This window comes from Silurus meridionalis, chromosome 18, assembly GCF_014805685.1.
Source record: "Silurus meridionalis isolate SWU-2019-XX chromosome 18, ASM1480568v1, whole genome shotgun sequence".
NCBI lineage: Eukaryota > Metazoa > Chordata > Actinopteri > Siluriformes > Siluridae > Silurus > Silurus meridionalis.
In genome coordinates this window covers 922031-949530 of record NC_060901.1, presented here as the reverse complement: position 1 = coordinate 949530, position 27500 = coordinate 922031, and the positions used below count along the sequence as shown (strand labels likewise).

The following is a 27500-nucleotide window of genomic DNA, read 5'->3' as shown; positions in this document are numbered from 1 at the left end:
ATTTTGCATCGTGTCATCAAATCCACAGTGTACAAACTGCCACTTCAGTCCACTTGAAATAGCTTGAAATCTCTGTGTTTTGGTGTAGAGGATGAAGCTGAGAATTATGATGACGCCATTACAGCTGATCAGAAGTCAGTTCTACTGACAGGTATGATAAGAATGTGAGCGTATTTCATCCACAAGCATCCAAATGATCATTAATGACCTTCATGTGGATTGAATAGCTTTTATCTCTCCATTCTGACAGAGGACGTGTGTGAGAACTATGATGATGCAGTTACTGCTGAAACAAACCCAAACATCATCACAGGTCAGTTTTTTTCTGCAAATATACAAAAGGAAAGAAAAGCTGATGAGGGAACCACTGTTTCTAGCTGCTATGAAATAAGTGAGAAAAGGAAGGAACTTGTTTTTCTGAAGAACTACAACATCATCTGTAACTATAAATGGATCAAAATGAGCACATTGAATTGTTTCCTGTGTGGAAAAAGTGTAATTGTTGGTAAATTGGTATAAGAGGAATAAAAGACTTGGGGACGTGCAGTTAAAGTGAAATGATCAACGTTAGTGTGGTAACAGTAACTCAGCTTCATCACACCACCCTGTAACTCAGTATTTTACTATAACAGCAACACACACAGTCATTTATTACTTCTTCATTTCTTTCTTCACTACACACTCCAGAAGATGAAGATGAAGATGATGATGATGATGTGATCAGTGAGGAACAGGATGTAGGAGAGACAGGAAGTAAGTGAGGTGTTTATTCTGCTAATGTACATGAGTGTAAAAGCAGTGAAGTTAAAGCGAGACTTTATTCTAGACCATATATAATATAAAGATCAGCTTTGTGTTTTATAATCTCCATTCTGTCATTGAACAAGTGCAGCCATATTTATGAAACAGTTTAGAGAAGTTCTAGATTTCTGTCTCATTTCCTTCTCCATCTTCTACACATGTCCTGTGTTTATATGAAGAAAGCTGAATTGATAAAGATCCTTTTTTACACATGATGAAAAATCTTCTTAAACACGTTCCTACACGGTGCCTCATTGACTGGATTCTGAAGGTGTTCCATCACAATGACTACAATCCAAACCATCTATTCAAGAGCTCAATGTATTTCTTTTCCAGAATGTGATGAGGTGGAGGAGAAATCTCAGAAAAACAGGGACCATGTGACTGAGACACGCCACCAAAGGCCTTTTCTCAGGAAATTACATTTCAACTTTTACAAAGACAAAAAATGATTTGATTCTACTTCCAATAATGTCATGTTTTCTGAATGGTGTTGATTCTCCCCCTAGTTATTAGTAAATAGAGTAGTGAGAGTTCAATCCCCTTTCATATGACTTCATGCAAAATCTCCAGCTTTTCCTTTCCTACACTTTTAATGCTATAAGTCAACTTCAATATCACTGTCACACCACAACTCATTTATCACAACAATTCTTTCATCAAAACTGCTCTGATTTTCATCTTCATGTTTTCCATTCATCAACTTCTTATTCAGTGTGTTTAGAAATGTGTTAGTGACTATAAACCACTTCACAACTAACAAAAAGCTTTTTATTCCTTAAAACTATACTTTTTTATTCAGTTCAAACAAAGACACATTTACATTTCTGTTCAATTCTGTGTTTTTAACTCCAAACTATAGAAATTAATTGATTCCAGAATTCCTTTATGAAATATTCACACTCTGACATGCTAATTAGATTAGCCTGCTATATTGCAGTGTTTATTCGCTAGCTGGATATGCTGCAAGTCAGATCTAGTAGATGTCATTAGTGTAAATATAGAAACAGTTTTATAAAGTTTTCTCAGATTTACATTGGAGTTCCTCAGGTTTCATTCAGGATTCTCTCGTTTCTTTTCTTCTTCTCAGGACTTTGTTTTATAATCTCAGCTTTAATTCAATATTCTCACTTTTGAAATGAGTGAATGAAGGTTCATTTTAATATTAAATCCTATTAAACTATAGATTCAGGATTCGAGATGTGATTTGTCACAACCACAGTACAAGCAAATATACAACAAATAAGATTTTTTTAGCTTTCAGAATGAGAAAAAGTTTATATTTTATATTTTACATGCTTTAATTTGCTGTTTTTCATATTCTGTAACAATCATCTATTTTTATACATTGAATGAAATAAAAGTGCTTTGATTATTTTCACTAGAATGTGATGATGTGTGTTTGAGTTGAGTGAGTGGATCTTGTAGTGATGAATCTGTGCTTAATGTCCTTCTAGAACATCTCAGGCAGTAACAAAGAAAAATATTTATCTACTGATCAGACAGTTATGAGTTCAAAACCCAGCACCAATGTGAGCTCAACCCAGAACAATTCAGAACACACACACACACACACACACACACACACACACACACACACACACACACACACATATAGGTATACAGTATGTGCAGGTGTCATGTTCAGGAGTTGACTTGGACATCCACTTGTTGCAGTCATGTCCCTCTAAAACAATGAATTTTGGGGGAGTTTTATTTATTATACTGGCTATTTGAGCATTAATTCTGGAAAAATATACCACTTGGGGACAACATCATCATGCAGCCATTGTTTACAGTCAGGACCAGCTGATCGCCCTCTGACCAGCAGCTGCAGACTTTTCCTACGTACTTCTGGAGAAGCTTCAATAAAAAGGGATGGTGATGTGTATGTGTCAGGTTTCTGCCACTTCTGGCTATTGCTCTGCTCTCTGTGTCGGGGAGAAAATTCGGAACTCTGTGACTTCCATGGTTGAGTTTTCCAGGCTGCAGTTTTCTTTGTAGTACGCAGCAGCACCCCATTTATACACTTTCGGATTGGTAGGTTCAGTTATGAAAATTTGAGGTCACATTGAAAAAGTATAGTCTATAGCACACTAAGATCTCCTCCATCAGCGCATCATAATTTCTGGTATCTTTTTGGGAATGTTATAAAAGGGCAACTGAACTTCTCCAGAGAGGAACGGAGCCATTACTTGTCTGGTTCTATTTTTACACATAGCAGTGTGCTCAAACAAGTGCATAAAAACTTCTGTCTCATTGTTTGTTGACATCTTCGTAAACAGCCACTGCACCTTTTGAACAGGAGTAAGAGGGTGGTAGCAGCCATGCTGCAGGCCGCCTGGTATCTGGCAGCTAGCTCCTGGGTTACTCCTTGTTGTCAAATGGTCAACTTCAGGTGATGCCTGATCAGGGCATACATGGTGTGAAGCAATGGAAGGGAGTGAGAATTTTTGGTTGGAGTGTAAATGTAAAGGGTTGAGGAAGGATTTCATCTTAAAAGTTCAGGTAATTTTAAAGAGTGTAGGTTGTGCAGGTTCATGAGTCAAGACTGAAGAATGGTGTCACCCTCATTGCTGCTGCTGCCATTGTCTATACAGAGAAAAAGAGAGACACCTGGTATTAGTAGATATTTTTTGTTCTCCTCAAGCAGCTGCTACAGCTCTTCTTTTACTTTTTCTTTACTCTGACATCTGATGCTGGCTTTCCACAACACGGGTGCTGAAGTGCTGAAGTGGCGCTGTCCATTCAGCACCATGCTGGCAGTCATGTTAGTAGAGTTTTCTGTCCAACACAGGGCAGACAAAGATTGCATTATGAATGGTAAGTAGAAAAGAGGAGGGGCTGTTATTCTTGTCAACAAAAGATGATGTAACTCTGATCACATCATGATTAAGGAATGTGTCTGCAGCTTGGACATTGAGATGTTGGCTGTATGAACATCCCTTCTGTTTTGAGAGGGTCAGAAGCCAGCCACGAGGCTGGTTCCCCGATTAGTTTTTGGGGAAGATGGGGAGGCCAGGCTCCGCCCAAGGTCAGTGGGACAAGTCACATCTTTCATGGCACATAAACTGCCTGGAGATGATGCACGTGTTCTTGGCACTGGAACACTTTCACTGTGACCTGAGAGGTCGCCAAGTGTTGGTCTGTATGGACAACATGTCGGTGGTCTCGTACATCAACCACCAGGAGGGTCTCCAGTCTTGCCCCCTGTACAGGCTGGCACGGTAGATCCTCCTATGGTGTTCTCATTACAAGCAGTTTACATCCTGGGCCGGTTGAACTGGAGAGCAGACGCCCTTTCAAGGCAAGGGCCGAGGCCCGGGGAATGGAGTCTCCACCCCAAAGTGGTGGAGCAAATATGGCAGAGATATTACAGAGCCCCGTTGGATCTTTTTGCAACAGGAGATTTGCACTGTCCCCTCATGTTCTCTCTCTCTCTCTCTCTCTCTCTCTCTCTCTCTCTCTCTCTCACACACACACACACAAGGCTATGTCTGTAGTTCTGGAGAGAATCCGCCAGGAAGGAGCTCGTCTCCACCTGGTGGCACCTCGTTGGCCGGGCAGACTGTAATCTCCTCTCACAGGCAGGGGAACCCTGGTTCACTACTGAGGTAGTAGAGACCATTCTCCATTCCAGAGCTCCCTCTACAAGGAGGTTGTATGTCACTAAATGTTTTCTGTATATGAGCACCACTAGTTGTACCCAGTTAACTGCAAACTGCAAAACTGTGAGTTTGCCACAGGATTGGCTCAGTCAACTCTGGAGGTTTACATGTCTGCTATCGTGGCTTATTGTACCCCGCTGGCGGGGCAGTCTCTGTGGAAACACCCCCTCACTGAGGACTGGGACACGACCTTTTGTGTTTTGTGAGCATGCTTTTGTGGGACTTGGCCATTGTGCTGGTGGCTCTGTCTGAGCCATCCTTCGAGCCCTTGGCGGAGGTTGCCCTTAGGTATCTGTCGGTTAAGACCACTTTTCTTCTGGCAATTTCCTCCCTTAAGAGGGCAGGGGACCTATAGGCTCTTTCCGTGACTCTGTCTCTTCTGAAGTTTGCCCATGGCATGGCCAGCGCTATATTTTACCCTTCTGCCCTGCTCCTTTCCTAGCCCCTAACCAGGCCCTCATAGGAAAGGTTTTCCAGCTAATAAGCAGACGCTTAGAAGATGGATTGTGGATGCAATTTGTCTGTGTTATGAGTCCTCTGGTCTTCCCACTCCTTTCAGAGTTAAGGCTCATTCCATCCGGGGTATGGCAGCCTCTACTGGTCATTTGTAATGCTGCGGGCTGGTCCACCCAGCTGACCTTTGTCAGGTTTTACGACCTTTTGCTCAGGTACAGTGTGATGACTGTTCTAAAGAATTATCTATCAGTCAACATGTGTTCTTAATGGGGACCTTTGAACAGTTTTTTAAAGAAATATTGGGTGAGCATATTTCTGTGATTCTATGAATGCAAGACAACCATCACAGAGATTCATTTCAATACAAAATAAAAAGCCCCAAGAGAACCTCCAGTGTGAGAGCCATTTTGATAACCAAAGCCAAACTTCCATGTAAACCAAACACACCTCAGGAGTTTCTGTGTTCAGTGATGACCCACTCATTCCAGTGGGCAGGGAAATAGTCATGGTCATGATCATGGTCAGGTTACTTTACAGTCATTTGACCACCAGTGCATTTAAGATGAACTGGTGGCAAAATGGCAGCCTGAGAGGTCTTAAAGGATTCAAGCACATGGTTGAGATTCCACATAGAAGACACATTGTTGTATTTAAAAGACTATACAGATTATAAAGCCTACAGTAAGACTCCAAAGTGCTGTGCTGCATTTCAAAAGTATATTCAGCTGTAATCTTTAAAAAGAGGACGATTCCAATTTCTTAGTTTTTTTCTGATCCCTGGTAATTAGGCAACATTGTGCTGTTCCACAAGAATGTATGTCCAGAAGAAAGTACCCATCAGATTCCCAGCAGCTCTGAATGGTACAAAGGGTGAAACAGAACGATGGTTATTGTTTAATGAAATGTAATGTTTATAAAGTAATGCACCAGATGTTCATTAAACTTGTGATTATGCAATTGTGGAATGATGTCAATTAAATGAGACTTTAATATCAACAGAAAGAATGTTTATACATGAAATTTATACTCTGATAAAGTCACCCTTCTCCCACCAGAGTTTAAAGAGATCCGACTCACGGGGGGCTGTGAGGGGAATCTGGAAGTGTTCTACAATGGAACCTGGGGTAATGTGTGTCACAATCAGATGAATGATGAAACAGTAAACATGGTGTGTCGAGAGCTGAACTGTGGAACAGGTGGAAGTCTGAAAAACACTGAAGCTCGAGTAAAATCTGCTCCAACCTGCACTGTAAAAAATCCAACTTTCGAAAAGTTTGAATAACTTATATCTATTAGTTAACTGGACAATAAAACTCAAAAAGTTGACTTAATAAGTGGAAATAAGTTGGTTCAAAAATTGTCTGGCCAACTTAATTTGAAACGTTGACTGGATATGCACATATAAGTTTACAAGCACACAAGTTGGCTTGGTGGTTGGTGCATGCGTGCTATAACGTGCAGATGTTGGAGTGCACATGAAATGATAGCGCCATTTTGATCATCAGTCAAGCTTCAGGACAGCTTCATCAACCCTTCAAACATCAGCGTTTAAAGTAAGCATCTTTATTCATTTTATTATATTTTTTATAATGTTGAACTGTTTGTAATGTTTGTGAAACATCAGTGTGAGCATTAAACATTGTTTGCGACATGCAAATGTATCTAATGTTGGAGTTTTTAATGCCAATAAAATGTACAATTGTTTTTGACCTGGTTTTGAAAGTCATAACTAAGAAATGTAGTGTCACTGGTCAAGCTTATTAATTCAAAGCAAGTTTGCATGAACGCAGTGCCGGCGTTAAGGAGGGCAAACCCAAAGAGGTTGTTGTGCTGCGTTACAGTTTTTAATTCATTTAATATATTAGATATTAGAAAATGGCTCGTTGGTTCTACTTCTGCAAGACCTTCTTCAGGTTTAGAATGTACTCCTATCATTCAGCCTCTCAGCCAGCACCACCTATTCAATCTGACATCACGGAAACACCTGTTAGCACAAACTCGGAAACTGGGGCTAATGGAGCCAAGGCGTAATTTTCAAATCTACAGGCCGTGGATGATCTCATGATCGATCAACCTAATCAAGAAAATTAAAACAGTACCCTGCACGCATGTTCGGTGGCAAAAAAAAAAAACTTGCTTTTTTTGTCTAGTTGGTACATTAATCAAAACTGGCTTAAGTAAGCGTAAAAGCTAATTCTGCATTTTTTTTTTTTGCTGTCGTAAATGTAATGTTGGCACGAGCCGTGTGGAAGCGTTTGTGAACGCTGGATACCGTAATTATTTTGTGATTTTCTTTACAGTAAATGAGCTGACAGTGTGTACTAGTTGTATGTGTGTGCCCTTGCACTGTATTGGTTTTTTATGCCTCGTTTTTGCAAGTTATTGTTGCTGATTAGTTAGTTATGGTCTGGCGCCGGCTCTGCATGAACGTTCTTATCAAGGTAAAAATATGTCGCAATCCCAGTTTTATATCTTGCAAATCTAACTTCATGGTTTGCAATGGCTTTATTTACCACAGTTATTGGAAAAAATGTGCGGGCAGGAGATCATGACGAACTAATCAACCCAAACTTCATTGTTTATCAAAGTAAGTGTCTTTATTCATTTTATTACATTTATTATATTGTTGAAATGTTTGTAAAACATCACGACATGCAAATATATACTCTTGTTAGAGTTTTTAATGCCAATATAAAGCACAATTGTGTGTTTTAAATCAATGGATCCCTACAAATGTCTTGTATTTAATGGGTTTATTGTCTTTTGTCGTAACGCTGTCGTGTTCGGCATAGATAATAGTATAAGACTCGGTGTAATGCGCTTAAAACTCTTCTTTTACAATGGGCATGATACAATTTGCAATCAATTTTTGCCCATCGCCCATGATGCAACAACAGGACATCCAGATATTTAAATATTTAGATTAATGTCAAGAGCTGCTGTTACACAGAATGTCCTGATCGTGGTGTTGAAGCGCAGAAAACGAATTTCACTCCAGCATTAAACACAAGTCTTAAGTCGTAAGCAGCACTAAGGAATATGTCAAAATGCAATACTGGTCTAGGCCTTTGCCTGTACACCATAGCATTACATACATTGGTCAGCAATACACACAAACACATATACAGCTTATTTACTGGGGTTTCTGGTTTCAGAGCTCAGCATGCAATGTAAAATTTGCAAATTTGCCCACTTTTCTCAAGATGTTCTTCTAAAACACACAAGAGCGCGACATGGAGGACGAGTAAATTGGAATTGTTTTTATGACAACTGTATTTGCACCTTTAAAACCCGTTCTTTCATATAATTAGTTGTGTTTTTTCTAGGAAAAAAGATAGAAAACTGAGATCAGCTGATAATGATGTATTTGTTGTTTTATTAGGACACATCTCCAGCAGACCAGAGGGATGAAAATGGGAATTCTTGTTCTAACCGAGGATGATGTCGCCCCTAGCACACCGCCTACCATTACAAACTTTGCTGTTGTTTTGGAGGAGGAAGTTGTTCTGAAAGACATTTCAGACCTGCAATCTGCTGTTTCTTACCTGTTTGGCCTTATCTTCGCCTTGGATTTTCAGTACCCAAAAGAACTCAAATATACTTTTGAGGTAATTGAGAAGGTGTTTATGGAAATGGGCACTCGATGCTCTGCAAGGGTACAGTCTTTGAAAACTAAGTTCTTCCTGTGAACGTTGTTGAACTGTGAATTGTTGAACTGTTTGAAAATGTTTTAAGGCTGTTTTAAAAATGTTTTTTGGTGTTATGAAAATGGGGCTTACTGCTCTGCAAAGGTACAGTCCGTGAAAAGTAAACTCTTACTGGGAATGTTGACATTTTGGTGTGAGCATCTTTTGAATTAAACAAATATTAGCGTTAAAATGTTAATTAATAAAATAAATTGTTAAACTGAGTTGTTGAAATGTGAATATTATGTCTTACAATGTCATTTTTATTGAATTTGTTTTGTTGATTGTGCGTTTATTTTCATCTTTTCAGATTCTTTATTGTGCCATTTTATTTGTTATTTTATTTAAATTTCATTTATATTTGTACTAATTTATTTTATTGTTTGTTTGAAAATGTTTATTGATTGCAGTGTATTTTGTAAGCTACGTGTTGACATTGTTGACAGTGTTACATTGTTGAAAGGTAGGCAGACCATCCAGTGTTGAACTTCTATGTTTTAATGTTTTATTTTACATGTTTATTGGTGTTTTAATGTTTTAAGCATCTAAGGAATAGAGTCAAAGCCTTTACACGTTAAAAGGTTAAAAGTGAATTTTCAATTATCTTCAGTTTGTGTTTTCATTGATTGACATTTTTATTTTGACTTTCTTGTTTTTCTGTTAGGAGGTATGGCTATTGTTTGACCTTGTTTGTATTCAAGACATTCAAGATAATAAACAAACAAAACTTAAAGTCTGCAGTTATAGTTTTATTTTATAACATTGTGTAAATGCTAACAAAACATCACATAACATAATTTATTGGGACACATTGGAAAATAATTACAAGTAAATTTAACTAGAAAAACTGTGTTAGCTGAACAACAAAGAGATGTGACTTTACACAGTGATTTGAGTTGAATGAACAACTTGGTCCAGAGTTGAGTAAACTCAAAAAAGCTGTGCAGCAAGTTGCCTTGAAATTTTAAGTTTTAATTTTTAACAGTGTGGCTGGATTATCTGAAGTGTAGGAAACACGACTCTAATCTGTGGCAGTGTCCATCTTCACCCTGGGGACAGAACAGATGTGATAATAGTGATGAGGTGGCACATATTACCTGCACAGGTGGTCCACAAGGTACACAAGAACATTGCTCCTCATTTCCCTCTTAGAAACATTGATCAAGTAAAGATTTATAAAGAAAAGCTGTTTGTTATTTATTTGTATTTGTTAAAGACAGAAGATATTTTCTAATGTGTTTATAAAATAATTTTCTGAGGACTTTAATGTGCTTCCTCATATAACCATCCTGAGATCATCTGAACTTCTTCACATTTCATCAAAATCAAACCAACAGTGATAAAATCATTAAAGAGAACTTAAAGCTGATCTTCCTGCTTCAAATTCTATTAATCATCAGACAGATTATTAATTTATTTATTACACATCAAAGGAATCATTTCAGGATCTTCAGTAAATATAAGGTTTTATCTTCATGGTGTTGTAGTGAGGTGTGTGACTGGAGATGTTATTCAGCGTTGGTGTGTTTCCTCATGTGTGATGTGTGTGATGTAGAACACTGGTCTCTCAGGCTGAGTGGAGGAAAGGGAAGCTGCTCTGGGAGGTTGGAGGTGTATCATAACGCTACATGGGGCTCCGTTTGTGATGATCAGTGGAACATCAGGAACGCTCAGGTGGTGTGCAGACAGCTGGGCACAGCGTGGCCTACACACATGACCACCACAGACTGCAATACACACAAACACAGGGACTGTCATTCTGTTCACCAGCTGATCATAAACACCTGAACTCCATCTCCCACTCACCACACATAGAATATAAAGCTTCTCCCAACACCAGTTCCATACTGGATATGCTTTGTGTGTCATTCTAGTCATATCAGGCCTTTCTGTTCCCTTTATACAAGATGTACATTGACGTGTAAAATCTCTCTGGTGCTTCAGAAACAGTGTGTAAATAATAAAGATATGATCATTTCCTCTTCTTTAATTTACTGGTGGAATATCAGTGATGACCCTGAGGTTGTTGGAACACCATTACTATTAATACTGTACAAACCATTTATTCAGGAGGAAAAGGTGAAGCAGAAATGTGACTGAGCCTGTACCATGATGTCCAATATCACCTAAAGAATTACATTGTTTGTTTGTTTATTTATTATTTTTTTTTAATCAGTAGTAATGTTAGAAAACCTACCTAGCAATAGACCAGACCACAGAGTTGCGTGTGGAAGGAAGTACCTGGTCAAGTTTTCAATGAATGTTGGGTCTAAAAGCTGTTTTCTTCTCCATTAAGGTCAAGAGGTGCTTTCACTATTACCTTCTGGAAGTGGCTTTCAAGGGGTGTGTTTCCCACATCATTCTGAAAGGAAATGTTTTGTATTATATTCATTTTAAACATGAATGTTTACGTTGTGTAGCTGGAGAAGCAAGACACAGGAATTAGTTATATATAATATATACTGTATATATAATGTATATTATTATTAATAGCACATAATAATTATTTATGCTAATGCACATACAGACAATTTAGCAGGCACTTAATTTAAATCAAATTGTGGTTCAAGTAATATTTAGAAACATCATGCAAATGTTAGGGAATGTTTTCTAAAAACCTTCTTTTATGTCCTTGACTGTAAAGTTTGGACTTATGTACATGATGAAAACACACATGGTTGAGATCTCCTTTATAAAAATCCACTGCAGGTCAAGACAGAGATTCAACAAGAGTGTGTATTGTCAGCAGTCTACATATATAGCAATAACTGTTAATAACATCTTCATTACCTTGTAGTCTTCAGCAACAATGTTTTGTTCCTCAACTTCCAGTTTTCCTATTTGTTGCATCAGTGTTTGCAAGTTGTTCTAGTGCTTAGCCACATTGTCTCCAGTGCATGGACTACAAAACAGGACTGTGGCACTGAGGAGCACCTCATCCATCTGCTTCAGATTTTCTAAACATGCAAGTAGCCCAAATGTGTGCATAGCAAGTTTGTAATGTTTTGGCACTCTAAAATGACAGCAATAAAAACAAAAATTGGTTATGTTTCAAATGCTTTATACTTTAATCTCAGTTAAAAAAAACAACAACAAAAAAAACCTACTGTTTTTTGCACAGACACTTTGCATTTTTCATTATGTGGCTTAAGCATCTATGAAGGATGGGAAGATCAAACTTTTCTGCCTGGTATTGTCCACTGATTATTTCAAAGTACTTCTTCAGGAGATCCTCCAGACTTAGTTGGCAGAATGTAAAAGAAATAGAATTCAGAAGCACAAGGGAGCCATCACAAATGATCATAATTGGCCTTTTGACTGCCTTTTTCCCATACATTCTCATCATGTCTGTTTGGAAAGCCTGCAAGAAGTACATGACAGATGATGTTGTGTGGTCACAAGTAAGATAGGTTGCAACTGGAAGAGGAGATGCCCCCTTGGAAGGATTACGCACAACTAATTCATACACATAGTATGGTCGACTTGTGGAGCTTCCTTTCTGAATAATACTTCCTGTTGCATCCAGATAGACAATGTCTTCTTTGCACCTTCTGTAAAACACTGACAGTGTTTTCTTAGACCATAGCATTATTGCTTTTGGGTGCATCATGACCCTCTGTAGGACTTCATTGTCTGATCCTTTCTTTTCATTGATTAATATTTGTAGACTTAAAAGTTCGTTTGAATGAGGTCTTTTCAGTTGTCTTTGGGTGCATGCAATGGTTTTTAAAACCTCTTTTGTTGGTGCTTCATCCCTGCACCCAGACTGTACCACCATCTCTGGGATTTTTTGCATGGATTCCAAATATACATTTCTGGGCAGTTTGCTTTCCAGAGTTTGTGCAATAGATGAACGTGCATCTGCACGCACTGGTCTCCTTTTCAGTTCAGTGGTACTGTGATAAACATCTCCTCCTGTGAATAGCACAGCTGCCTTGAGGGTGACCTCATCGGTCACTTCCACACTAACAATAATTGGGCAATTTTCAAATCGGCAGTAGCCCGTACATTCGAATAAAGGTGTGTTTTTTTGTGACAGCAGGGTTTTCACACTGTGTCTTTTAAAACCAAAACTGCAGTATGGGTGAATTGACCGTATTCCCTTCGCAATCACGTTTGTCCACTGTAACCCTTGAAAACATCTTCCTTTCTGATGCTTTCTCAGCTCTTGCCATTCTTTCTTGTCAATAAAAAAGAACCATGGCTCTTGTGGCAAACTACATGTAAAGAATGCGTCCTTTTCCTCACTGCTTTCTGTAGACATGTAAGCTAATTCAGGTAAGTCAGGTTCCTTGTCATGATACTGTAACACAAAAACACTTCCAATTGTGATTTTATATAAAAAAGAATATATATGCATTATTATATCATTTGGCAAAACCCAGCCATTAGGGAGGCACAAGCCAGTGCACTCTTAGTGCCGGTCCCAAGCCCGGGTAAATGGGGAGGGTTGCGTTAGGAAGGGCATCCAGCGTAAAATATGTGCCAAATCAAATATGCGGATCACAAATGAGAATTTCATACCGGATCGGTCGAGGCCCGGGTTAACAACGACCGCCACAGGTATCGTTAGCCGACAGGGTACCGTGGAAATTGGGCTACTGTTGGTCAAGGAGGAGAAGGAGAGGAGGAAGACGCCTACAGAGACGGCAGGAAAGGAGCAGTGTAGGAGAGTGGAGGTTCGGGTTGGTACTTTAAATGTTGGTACTATGACGGGTAAAGGGAGAGAGTAGCTGATATGATGGAGAGGAGAAAGGTAGATATGCTGTGTGTTCAGGAGACCAAGTGGAAAGGGAGTAAGGCCAGGAACATTGGAGGTGGATTTAAACTGTTTTATCATGGTGTGGATGGAAAGAGAAATGGTGTAGGGGTGATTCTGAAGGAAGAGTACAGTAAGAGTGTAGTGGAGGTGAAGAGAGTTTCTGATAGGGTGATGATCGTGAAGGTGGAAGTTGAAGGATGATGATAAATGTCATCAGTGCCTATGCTCCACAAGTTGGCTGTGAGATGGAGGAGAAGGAAAGATTCTGGAGTGAATTAGATGAAGTGGTAGATGGTGTACCTAGGAAAGAACGGTTGGTGATTGGGGCAGACTTTAATGGGCATGTAGGTGAAGGAACAGAGGTGATGAGGAGGTGATGGGTAGGTATGGTTTTAAGGAGAGGAATGTGGAAGGGCAGATGGTGGTAGATTTTGCTAAAAGGATGGAAATGGCAGTGGTGAACACTTATTTTAAGAAGAAGGAGGATCATAGGGTGACGATAAGAGTGGAGGAAGGTGCACACAGGTGGACTATGTGCTATGCAGGAGATGCAACCTGAAGGAGATTGAGACTGTAAGGTGTTGGCAGGGGACAGTGTAGCTAGACAGCATCGGATGGTGGTCTGTAGGATGGTTTTGGAGGCGAAGAAGAAGAGGAGGAGAGTGAGGACTGAAAGAAGAATAAGATGGTGGAAACTGAAGGAGGAAGAGTGTAGTGTGAGGTTCAGGGAAGAGGTCAGAGAGAGGCTCAGTGGTGTTAAGGAGGTGTTGGATGATTGGGCAACTACTGCAGGAGTGATGAGGGAGGCAGCTAGAAAAGTACTTGGTGTGACATCTGGAAATAGAAAGGAAGACAAGGAGACGTGGTGGTGGAATGAGGAAGTGCAGGAGAGCATAAGGAGAAAGAGGTTGGCAAAACAGAAGTGGGATAGACAGAGTGATGAGAAAAGTAGGCAGGAGTACAAGGAGATGCGGCAGCAGGTTAAGAGGGATGTGGCGAAAGCCAAGGAAAAGGCATATGAGGAGCTGTATGAGAGGTTGGACACTAAGGAAGGAGAAAAGGATTTATACCGATTGGCCAGGCAGAGGGACCGAGCTGGAAAGGATGTACTGCAAGTTAGAGCAGTAAAGGATGGAGAGGGAAATGTGTTGACTAGTGAGGAGAGTGTGTTGAGAAGGTGGAGGGAGTATTTTGAGCAGCTGATGAATGAGGAAAATCAGAGAGAGAGAAGGTTGATGATGTGGAGTTGGTGAAGCAGGATGTAGATAGGATTAGTAAGGAGGAAGTGAGAGCAGCGATTAAGAGGATGAAGAGTGGAAAGTCGGTTGGACCAGATGACATACCGTAGAAGCGTGAGATGTTTAGGAGAGATGGCAGTGGGTTTTGACCAGATTGTTTAACAGGATTTTGGAAGGTGAGAAGATGCCTGAGGAATGGAGAAGAGTGTGCTGGTACCGATCTTTAAGCATAAAGGAGATGTGCAGACCTGCAGTAACTACAGGGGTATTAAGTTGATCAGTCACACCATGAAGTTATGGGAAAGAGTAGTGGAAGCCAGGCTGAGAGAAGAGGTGACCATCTGTGAGCAACAGTATGGTTTCATGCCGAGGAAGAGCACCACAGATGCCTTATTTGCTTTGAGAATGTTGATGGAGAAGTATAGAGAAGGACAGAAGGAATTGCATTGTGTATTTGTGGATTTAGAGAAGGTGTACGACAGGGTGCCAAGAGAGGAGTTGTGGTATTGTATGAGGAAGTCAGGTGTGTCAGAGAAGTATGTGAGGGTGGTGCAGGACATGTATGAGGACAGTGTGACTGCAGTGAAGTGTGCAGTAGGTACGACAGACTGGTTTAGAGTGAAGGTTGGACTGCATCAAGGATCGGCCCTGAGCCCTTTCCTGTTTGCAGTGGTGATGGACAGGTTGACGGACGAGGTCAGACAGGAGTCTCCCTGGACTATGATGTTTGCGGATGATATTGTGATTTGTTGTGAGAGTAGGGAGCAGGTTGAGAAGAGCCTGGAGAGGTGGAGATATGCACTGGAGAGAAGGGGAATGAAACTCAGTAGGAGTAAGACAGAGTACATGTGTGTGAATGAGAGGGAGGGCAGTGGAGTGGTGCGGTTGCAGGAGAAGAGCTTCAGAAGGTGGAGGAATTCAGGTACCTGGGGTCAACAGTGCAAAGTAATGGAGAGTGTGTTAGAAGTGAAGAAAAGAGTGCAGGCAGGGTGGAGTGGGTGGAGAAGAGTGACAGGAGTGATTTGTGATAGTAGGGTATCTGCAAAATGAAAGGAAAGTTTATAGGACTGTGGTGAGACCTGCGATGTTGTATGGTTTAGAGACAGTGGCATTGAGTAAAAGACAGGAGGTGGAGCTGGAGGTAGCAGAGCTGAAGATGTTGAGGTTTTCTTTGGGAGTGACGAGGATGGATAAGATTAGAAATGAGTTTATTAGAGGGACAGCGCATGTAGGATGTTTTGGTGACAAGGTGAGGAGGCGAGATTGAGATGGTTTGGACATGTGCAGAGGAGGGACATGAATTATATTGGTAGAAGAATGCTGAGGATGGAGCCACCAGGTAGGAGGAAAAGAGGAAGGCCAAGAAGGAGGTTCATGGATGTGGTGAGGAAGACATGCAGGTAGTTGGTGTAAAGAGGCAGATGTAGAGGACAGGGTGGTATGGAGACGGATGATCCGCTGTGGTGCCCCCTAATGGGAGCAGCCGAAAGAAGAAGAAGAAGATATCATTTGGCAATAAATGTTATTAATTTGATAAAATACATTTTATTTTTTGATTCATTTATTTATTTATGTATTTATTTATTTATTTAGTTAGTTAGTTAGTTAGTAAGTAAATGTTGAACCTGTGTATAGAAACTTCTGCTGTATGTGATCATTTCACATTTCTCAGAGTGCACATTTTTGAGGCAAAGGTTTTAAATGACTTGAGTCCTTTTTTTAATCATAATAATTTTTTTCCCTTTGCATATTTGTGTAATTGTCATCTTGTATTTCATATCAGACTGCTAGTTGTTTTGATGTGATACAATATCTAAAATATTAAAGATAGAGCTTGCATTTAATAGTATGCTAGTACAGCTTTCTATGAATATACAGTCTGTATAGAAATGAATGACTTCTCAAACCGAAAATAATCACATTTTGTTGCTTTTAAGCTGGAATTGAAAACAGACAGTTTTTGTTTTACGCGGCTGTATTCACTCCGTTCAACCTGTTACATTGCAATGAAAGATACTGTATAAAACCAAAAACACTGTTATAAATAAATAACTACAAATAAATAAATAAATAAATAAATAAATAAATAAATAAATAAATAAATAATTGAGTTCTGACTGGAAAAAGTGAAATAGCATTGCCAACATGTGTTTTGTTGTTTTTTTTCCTTTTTATTTAGATTACAAGCGTACTAACTTTGCACATCTAAACTGGGCACATTTTGGCCATTTTCTTTGCAGAACTGCCCAAGTTCAGTTACATTTTATGGTGACCGCTTGTTGACTGCTGTCACGGTGTGAGCGAAACAAAAGGCGGAAGCCGGAGTACAGCTCGCTCGGGTTTTAATGGCATACGTGAGAGAGAGGTACACACACGCACACACACGCACACACACACACACACGCGCGCACACATACACACACGGCAATCCTCAGGTTGAGAGAGATAGTCCGAGTAGCGCATTGGGAGAAGCGTAGCTGACCCGAGATACACAGGGAGGGGAAGCGCAGCCGGTACGGGATTCTGGAGTCCGGATGAAACGGATGACAGAAGTCCTGTATGAAAGCCGGAACGACAAAACATGCCGTACGGGAAGTCCAACACAAACAATAACGAACAAGGAGTGAATGTGAGTGAGGGGTTTATGTAGGAGCAGGGTGGAGTGATGATGGGCTTCAGGTGTGCCTCGTTAACCCTGGAGCTTCAGAGAGAGTGGAGGCATGAGTGATGATGAGCTCCTGGTGTGCGTGGTTAAACCTGGAGCTCTATGGAGAGTGGAGGCATAGAGAGCCACCAAAGGGGGCGTGGCAGGTGGTTCCCTGACAACTGCAGTCTTCAAATCATTGTACAGATTTTTGATTAATGTTGAGGCCAAATAATAACAATTGAATCGTATCTGATCATAACACCTTTTTCCACGTGTCCTCAGAATCTTTACGGTGCATTCAACAAAACTCATTTACGACTGCCTGATTCAGGTTACAAGACATTTAGTACGAAGGGGTGTTCCTTTTTCCAGCTCAGTGTTTCTTCTTTTTTTTTTTTTTCTTTTGCAGTCATGTTGGTCTTCTATCTTTCATGTGGATGTTATAAGTTGCATTGAGTACAGCTTACTAAACCGTACAGCAGAGTACAGTACAGCTTACTAAAAGAAAAACTGTGTCTGTCTTTATTTCAGACTGCAAAGCAACACAATGTGATTCTTTTAAAAATAGAAATTATTATTTTTATACCACATTTTGTACTGAAGCAAAAACCAAGATGTTTTTTAAATATATATTTTATTTGACTACCTTTTCTTCTGAAGATTCAGGCTTTTTTTCAGAACAAGGACTGTTACCCTTTAAAACTGTTGTCAAATTCTCCCAAGAGCCCTGAAAGTAGACATTATCAACAACACAAAGTAAACCCTTAGTAATAACTACACATGGAACATGCTAATTTTATCTTTTACTTCATAATATAGACAATTACCCTCTGATCAGGAAATGCTGATTTGCATTCAAGGTGTTGAATAAGTTTATCTTTTCAAAATAAGTGGATAAGTGGAGGCCAATTACTGTCTCCCACATTTCTCCTATCCTAAATCATTCCAGATGTGTAAATAATACACACAACAGTGCAACACCATGCAATGCTAAACAGTTTCTATGTTATTTCATTTATTAATACTTAAAAAGTATACTCTATTGCATATTGAACAGCTAGTGCAGTTATAGTCATTCAAATGTTTTTCAATAAGAAAACTGGACCTAATTTGGGTGTGTTGTATAATACAATGCACACTATTATTGTATAATATGCATCCTCTATCAATATCACTCTGGATAATTGTAGTGCATACTCTAACAATCGTTTGAATTTTTCACCTTGCACACAATGTGGCACGGTTACCATAACAACAACTTCTGACAGACAAATCACCAAGGAGGAATTGCATTTTTTACAGAAGATAAAATACCTTCCAAAGATGTGCAGTGGCTTTGCGAATTTTTAGCCAATTCAAGAGTGTATTGGGCATTTTCAAATCTTTGCAGACATCTCCCCATAAACCAGATTCATTATAAATACTGTTGTTATTTATATTGACACCAGGTACAGAACATTTTGAGATGCTTTGCAATATTTGGTCCAGGTTTATGGTAAGAGTCCTTGACTATAAAATGACATAGAACAATAGAAAAACAGGTTTTAGTAAAAAAAATATATATAAATAAAACTATATATATATATATATCCCCTTGTGTATATAAATGCCTTTTCAAAAATAGTAAAGGTGCAGGTTCTGAAATAAACACACACAAACATACACAGACACACCCACCTTTAAACAAACCCTAGTTTCTGAACATTTATAAATACAAATTTATTTCCACTAAAATACAAAATAATATAATAATAATAATAATAATAATCATAATCATAATATTAATAATTATTATTATTATTATTATTATTATTATTATTATTATTATTATTATTATTATTATTATTATTATTAACACTGACATTCATTGCAGAGAATAGATCATGCATTTTGCCTCTCTTGTTTGAAAATTGATTCAGAGATTGCTATTTTATAACTGGGCCACTAGCTGACCCTAATCAGCATTCAAGTCAAATGAATAAACTGAATCAAAAATGTTAAAGTTCAGTCCTTTATGCGTGCAGGTATGCATTTATACATCTAAAATTTATTTTTGGCAAAACTTTGTCGACATTTTAAGCAGTTACATTTGTTTTGCTTTGCTTTGTAATTATTTTCAATTGTTCAAGTCACTGTAGCTTCTCAATTTGCATTTTCCTGACACTTTAAAAAGGTCAAGCGATGAAAGTTGACTGGTTTTTATATGATTTTTACACAGTGTTCATAAGCTGTGGCAAAATGCTTGCGGGAGCGGGCGGGAGTGGGTCACTGCTCGAATAAGAGTCAAGTCTTTTGGGGGTGCCCATTTGTTGTGTATTCCACTTATTTTTTTACTAAAATAATATTTGGTACTCCTCTAAGTCTATTTTGACTTGCCATGGGGGTCCCTGATACGTTATGGGGTCCCGGATATCCCCAGCCCCTCAAAAGCACTGGTAACAGTCCCGCACAGGACTCTATATAAAGGTGAATATATATTACCAGCAACCACGCAAATAGTTAGATAAATAAAATTTTAACAAATATATATATATATAGGTTGTAATTTTGTATTTTTCTTAATTAAATAGCAAATTACCGTGGCAAAAATCAACACATACCTGTGCCTATGATTACTCATCCTTTATCCTGAATGTTGTCAACCTTTCCATGCAAAGAAATGCTAATCGATGCTTTAATGTCTCCACATCGTCACAAAAAAGATTTACAGCATGTGAAAGCCTATCACTGTCTTAGAATAGTGACTAACTGCCCAATGAAAGCGAACTTTTGTCAACTGTGGTTGACTCAATGGTTCAAAATACATATGAAGTAAAAGTAACTTAAAAACACAATAGATAAACAAAAACAGGCTAAAAAAGTACAGAAAAGAAATGACTGCACTCCACTTATAGACAAAACACAGCAGAATTCATTTTATATATATATATATATATATATATATATATATATATATATAAAATCAAAATAAGAAATAGCTTTATTGCCAAGCACGATTGTAATTACAATGAATTTGTGTTGGTGACAGAAGCCTCCAGTTGCTCATTAAAAAAATAAAGAAATGTGAAATAAAAAAAAGAATAAAAAATAGTTAATGCACATTTTTGTAAAGATAAGTAAATAAATAAATTGTATTACTGCTCAGAAAAGTAGAGATAAAAGTGATATTGGACATTATTTATTTTATTGAACAATGGGAAAGCATTTAATGGTTCATGAGATCAACAGAGGTAAATATAATATGTACATTTCAAACGAGTGGTAAAAAAGCTAGTAAAATTATATAAAAGAGGACAAAAAGAAGTCTGGAAAGTTATATTTGATGAAATCTAGAAGAAAATATTGACCTGGTTAAACTTAAATACCCTAATTCAGAACACATAACTTATCTTGTTTGTTAAATAAAATACATATTATTTCATAAATAGTAATATAATAATGTTACTATAATAATAACATTATTAAAGTAAAATTATTATAATAATAATATTATTATAACACTAATAACAATATTATAGTAATGTTATTATTATTATAATAATAATATTAATAATAATTATTATTATTGTAGGTCCTAATAATAATAATAATAATAATAATAATAATAATAATAATAATAATAATAATAATAATAACATATAATATTATTATTGTTTCAGTGTGAGTATAAACATATTTCCTCATTTTTTCTATTTATATATATATATATATATATATATATATATATATATATATATATATATATATATATATATTTATTTTATCTATTACAGTCTTCATGCATCTGCAGAACTCAGTTGTGACATTCTGCCACAGACTCTATTGCAGCTTAGTCCTATAGTAGTTTAATGATGATTAAAATGCATTTTTTTTGGCACCTTTCAAGACTCAATGACACCTTACAAGCACAGGATTGATTGAGTGATTGATTAATTGAATGCAATACAACCAACAATTTGTGACATTGATTATGATAAACAAACATTAGATTAAAATAGAAATATATATTTTCCAAACAATAAAACAAAATCTTAATATAATAGGATAATTTTAGGTGTGTGAATCAGTGCACAGAAGAGAGTCAATAAATGTCCATGTCCATGGTGCTGAAGTCAAAGTAGATACTGTTGTGCAGTCTGGCGGATTCTTGATTGAGTGTGGAGGAAAAAAAGGCAAAAAATAAAAAAAAAATACACTTTTTTTTTGCATTTGAAAAAAGAGTACAGTACAAAATCTTAAAAATCAAAACATTAATTGACAGAGTAAATCTGAATGAGAATCATTTGAAAGATTGAGCAAACCTATAAAGAATTATGTTTTATGAGTGTTTGAATGTGGAACATGATTGAAAATGCACCTGAGGTTTGGAGTGATTTTGCCTTTAGTTTTCTCCAAAACTCCACAGTAAAATGAGATCAAATTTAAGAAAATAATAAACAGGGACACTGTAAATAAGAATAATTTGTAAGATTGAGCAAACCTATAAAGAAAACTGTGTTATGAGTGTTTGAATATAAATCATGGTTGAAAATGCAGTGATGCTTGGAGTGATATTTGCATTTACTTTTATCTAAAACTCCACAGTAAAATAAGTTGAAATAAGAATAAGATTTATTAAAAAAATTGAGCAAACCTATAAAATAAATTTTTTTGCTTTTGCTGCTCATCCCACGTTCTCCCGTGTGCTGTTCAGCGCCGCGATTCTACCGAGCGCACCCGTGGATTATATACACAGACTGCCTCTTTTCAGTGTGGGACTTAGTGGACCGCTCTCCCAGAGCGCACCACCGGATTATTCACTCTCAAGGCGAGTGTTTGTGTTTGGCTCTGCCCTGTGTTGCAAAAGGCTTTCGCCTCCCGTTCATCGCATAACATTTAACAACAAAAGCCATAAGTGCACCAACTAACAGCAGAGATTCACCAGTATACAATACAAACCACCGTCCATTCTCCATACAAACCTTTATTATATTCTCCAACATTATAAACACAAAGATCGCTCACAAAATCACTAAAAATGTGCAGGGTGAAGTTCGTTTTTACAAAAAGCTAACTAGTGTCAACATTAAATTCTCGAGTCATTTCACTCTGACACACAGCTCTGAAAAGTGTCCTACACCTGTAGCATCTGTAAGCCTTGATTTTACCACCACTTCCGCGAGTTCTTCTGCGGCTTCACAGCGCCGATCGAGATAACCGACGTTAAGTGGCAAATTTGCCCCCCTTGTGCTCGAGATATTAGGGTTCGGCGACATAAAAGAATCGACATAACCGATGAGAAAATGCTAAGACAAAGCGAGAATTTGTCTTTTGCATTTTGTCTGGTGGCGACTGTGGTGAAGGAAAAACTCCCTGAGATGTCATAAGGAAGAAACCTTACAGTTGAACGTTGTTGAGGTACAGAAGCTGCTGCCGATGTCCCTGATTCCGTAATGCATCTAATGCGGCCACTAAGAATCTGTTGGAAAGCTTTTATCTATGGTTGTATTTTATGCTTCACCACAAGAGGAAGATTCACAGTTTCCCACTCATGATAAGTTTCCTCTGTGTCACAGTCACCGCTCTCAGCATACGACATCATGCAACCAAAAATCCATAAGATAAGTAAAGATGACTGTTGTGAGTCCTGTGCTGTGTTTTTACTGACACACCGGGGTGAGTACAATTTCCTGATCAACGTACAGCATACAACCTTCCTTACATTTGGTCCTTCCAACCGGATAGCGTGACAATAGATTGACGGAGTAACAACAGCGACTCGGAGATCTGCATAGGGATGGAAAATCTGATCCTATTTTACATCTGTGACTTACAACAAATCTCCCTTTACAGTTTTATACGATTTTATACTTTTTATTGCCCGTTTGATTTTATAAAAGAATTGCTTGATGTGTGTGTGTGTGTGTGTGTGTGTGTGTGTGTGTGTGTACTGTTGAGATTGAAATGGCTGCACATCAATATGAATGGTCATGACTGTAGAACAAGAGCTTGTCTGCTACCTGGTCATCAATATGAATGTTAACTCAATATCAATATCCAAACATGTAGAACAAAAGCCTTTAATGATCAGCAGCTCATTTCTATGCAGACTGTATGAATAGAGTCTGAATGAAGATCTGAGTTTAGCAGGTGTCTCTCAAACAGGTGGAGGAGAAAAGGATCAGACAAAGTCTCAGATAAATGTTTGTAGAAATCGTCTCTAGGTTACGAACATAACCCTAGTTCCCTGAGGGAACGAGACCCTGCGTCGAAACGCTATGGGAACGCCCCTGCTTGACCACGCTCTGAACCACGTGTGAAATCTAGCCAATAGGCAAGCCGTGACGTCATAGACAGGCGACGTCGCGTAAACCAGGAAGCTACAAGATGGCTGTGCGGTGGTAGCGACATTAGCTTCTGCAAAGAGAGAAGGTAAGCGCCGCAGGGATGCAGGGAGTGTGGCACGGAGACGCAGCGTCTCGTTCCCTCTGGGAACTAGGGTTACGGTCATAACCTTGAGACGTTCCCCTTCAGGAACTCGAGCTGCATCAAAACGCTATGGGAACGAGAGTCCAATCACGCCACACTGACCAGACCCTGCCGAAAGAGTGAGGGCCTCGGCACCAGCACGCAGGACAGAGGAGCCAGGGGTGGCTCTGAGGTCAAGGCCATAGATCCAGACAAAGGTTAGCGGGGAGTGACACCATGTGTACCTGGCCGCAGAGGCCGCCACACTCCGGCGGGGCGAGCCCTGACCGCGATCGGAGCGGGGACCAGGACTCGCAGCCGAACAACTGCACCGACCAGCTCCAAGGACTCGTCCTGTGGAGCTAAGCACCCAGTGCTCGCACTGGACACAGCCGGGTCTCGTAACCCCTGGTCGGGGCTATAACAGAGGAGGGCAGAATGCCTGTAACACGACACATCGTGTGGGAGCACCTGGCCTCATGTAAAGAACACTCTGGGCATGCCAGGGGCAACTCCAGGTGGGACGAGGCAACTGCCAAGTCCCAGACAGGCACTCCGAGTCGCGTCCCGGGCCACAGCCTCCGGGCGCCGCGGAGGAAACGTGTCACCAATGGGACCTACCCAGCAAACACGGAAACCCTCAGGGTCGAAGGGTTAACCCTGCGGCAAACTGTACCTGCAAAACACCAGAACTGAACCGACCGGCAGTCATCTGGGTCCAAGTCATGGTGCTCACACCGTGACGCCGAACAGTCGCCATCGTGCGGCGTACGACCTCCTTGTGGAGTGAGCTCTGGAGTGGAGAAAGGCCTCTGCTACCTCGGTAGAGAGAACAGCCGCTACGAACCGTGCCCCTCAGGGGCCACAGTCTCCACAACACCGGGCGGGTGAACCAGGGTTCCGCCTGCCAACGAGGTGCTACCGGAGGAGACAGACTCACCGCGAACCTATTCCAGAACTCCCGAGAGCAGCGCAATCGGGAAAGGCGACAGGCGTAGCCTCGCCAAGACCGCCCCACGGCAGCCACTGTCTCGACAGGGCGCCTGCTCAGACATCCAACCATCCCGGGATGTAACCGGCTCTAAATGAGAGGAGTTCATCTCGGAACCACAAGAGGACCTCCTGCACCAGTTGCTCACAAGGGCGAGACCGGAGGCCCCCCAGGTGGTTGATGTACGAGACCACCTCAGTATTGTCCATGCGGATCAACACATAGCGATCTCTAAGGACTGGGAGGAAGTGTTGTAACCCCAAAAACACTGCCAGCACCTCCCGCAACCTATGTGCCACAAGAGACGTGGGCCGCTCCACAGACCCTGGGCGGAGTGGCCACTCATGACCGCCTCCCACCCCGTGAGGGAAGCGTCCGTCGTTAGCGTTACGCGACGACAAGGACTCCCTAAAACGGGGCCTCGAGACAGAACGCAGGGTTCCATCATACAACCAAGGTTTAAAGGGCACACTGTGAGACCTTAATGTGACGATACAGACTCCCCCAGGGGGAGAACCCTTCTGCCCCGGAGCCACCACTGGAGGGGCCACATGCGGACACTGCCGACATGAGACCCAGCAGCCTCTGGAACTGCCTCACAGTGACCAGGCGGCCTGCCCCTACCCTCCTGACTGCAGTGAGGATGACTACAAACCGGGCGGGAGACAACCGTGCCCGCAACTCGGCCGAGTCCCACACCACGCCAAGAAAGTGACCCTCCGTGCTGGGAAAAGTACACACTACCCGGCGTCTCAGTCTGAACCCCAGTACCTTAATGCAGGCGGGAACAGCATCTCAATGCCGAACCGCCAGGTGCTCTAACGAGCCAACATCAACCAATCGTTGATATAATACAGAATGCGGATGCCCTGAAGCCGCAGTGGGGTCAGTGCCGCGTTCACGCACTCTGTGAAGGCACGGGGTGAGGGCGCTAGGCCGCACGGAAGGACCGATATTGGTACGCTCCGCCCCGAAAGCAACCTCAGGAACCTCCCGTGCGCGGTGAAGGACGGCTTGCAACCTCCAGATCTAGTGTATGACAAATCAGTCCTCGGACTTGACCTGAGACACGACCTCTCTAAACGAGAAAACCTGAACCCGAGCCTCAAAAGCGAGTGGTTCAAGTAGCGTAGATCCAGAATGGGATGCAATCCACCGTCCTTCTTCGGAACAACGGAGGAGGGAACCACCTAGATGGCCCGATTCCTCAGGAGAGCACGCACCCCCTGTCCCAGGACCAGAGCCTGCACGGGTCCCACCAGGGCAGGACACACCCCGTTGAGCTGGGGAGGAGAAGACGCGAACTAAATCACGCAGCCCTTCTCCACAGTACGCAGGACCCCCGAGAGACTCCAGGCAGCCCTCCAGACTGACAGAAAGTCTCCACAGGGAAAACCAACCTCGGGCTGGCCCCTGACCCACTCAGAGTGGCTGGAGCGGTGCTCTGCAGCCGACCACACCTCCTGAGAGGCGGCGAACCCCCGTCCGCAGCGATCATACGGGCGGAATACGGGAGCGAACCGCTGGAGAAGCTGCGCCTGAACACGACCCGTGGCAGGGCCAACAGACAGTCCTCCTGAACCCGAACGGCAGGAGCAGCGTACTGCGGCCGTTGAAGCCCCTGAGAGGCGGCGGAACCCCCGTCCGCAGCGAACATACGGGCGGAATACGGGAGCGAACCGCTGGAGAAGCTGCGCCTGAACACGACCCGTGGCAGGGCCAACAGACAGTCCTCCTGAACCCGAACGGCAGGAGCAGCGTACTGCGGCCGTTGAAGCCCCTGAGAGGCGGCGGAACCCCCGTCCGCAGCGAACATACGGGCGGAATACGGGAGCGAACCGCTGGAGAAGCTGCGCCCTGAACACGACCCGTGGCAGGGCTAACAGACAGTCCTCCTGAACCCGAACGGCAGGAGCAGCATACTGCGGCCGTTGAAGCCCCTGAGAGGCGGCGGAACCCCCGTCCGCAGCGATCATACGGGCGGAATACGGGAGCAAACCGCTGGAGAAGCTGCGCCTGAACACGACCCGTGGCAGGGCTAACAGACAGTCCTCCTGAACCCGAACGGCAGGAGCAGCGTACTGCGGCCGTTGAAGCCCCTGAGAGGCGGCGGAACCCCCGTCCGCAGCGATCATACGGGCGGAATACGGGAGCAAACCGCTGGAGAAGCTGCGCCTGAACACGACCCGTGGCAGGGCCAACAGACAGTCCTCCTGAACCCGAACGGCAGGAGCAGCGTACTGCGGCCGTTGAAGCCTCCTGAGAGGCGGCGAACCCCCGTCCGCAGCGAACATACGGGCGGAATACGGGAGCAAACCGCTGGAGAAGCTGCGCCTCGTAGGCAAACCGACAGCCGGCATCATCCCTTAGCCGCGCCACTTAGCTCCAATAACATTCGTGCACATTGAAGAACATCGGAAAAGCACGCGCGCCCATGGGCCCCCCAGGGCCCAGACACCTCGGTGCGCAGATCAGGGGAGGTGCTGAGGCTGCGACACAGCGCAGGAAACGCACGACCAGCTCACTGCGCGCGCTGCTTCTGCCACACGACCGGCCAAGCTAAATCCAGCTCGGACCCGGCCCGTGCCACGACCTCAAGGAGTGAATAATGAACATTAAAGCTTAAAGTGTCTTCTTTTTAAAGATCTCTAAATTGTGTGTAGCCCACTTTTATCAGAAACTCTTAACATTTACATTTACGAAGGGAATTTTCAGCTGTGAGTCTCAAAATCTCTGCTGAAGTCTAACAGATTAATCACAGAATCAGAACTTCATAGTGAAATGATGCAGATTGTTTCTACACA

The 27500-nt window shown here is 41.4% G+C and overlaps 1 protein-coding gene and 2 long non-coding RNA genes across 3 annotated transcripts in view; all 3 read left to right on the top strand.

Moving 5' to 3' along the window:
- The window catches only part of LOC124401086 (scavenger receptor cysteine-rich type 1 protein M130-like), a 75016-nt gene that overhangs the window by 10464 nt on the left and 37052 nt on the right, over positions 1-27500 (top strand). The window lies entirely within an intron of this gene.
- Positions 245-1668, top strand: LOC124400899. The gene is made up of 3 exons (XR_006928487.1): positions 245-313; positions 688-753; positions 981-1668. It is a non-coding gene; the product is annotated as an uncharacterized LOC124400899 (long non-coding RNA).
- Positions 6286-10464, top strand: LOC124400897. Its single transcript, XR_006928485.1, has 4 exons — positions 6286-7512; positions 8308-8533; positions 9597-9728; positions 10167-10464. It is a non-coding gene; the product is annotated as an uncharacterized LOC124400897 (long non-coding RNA).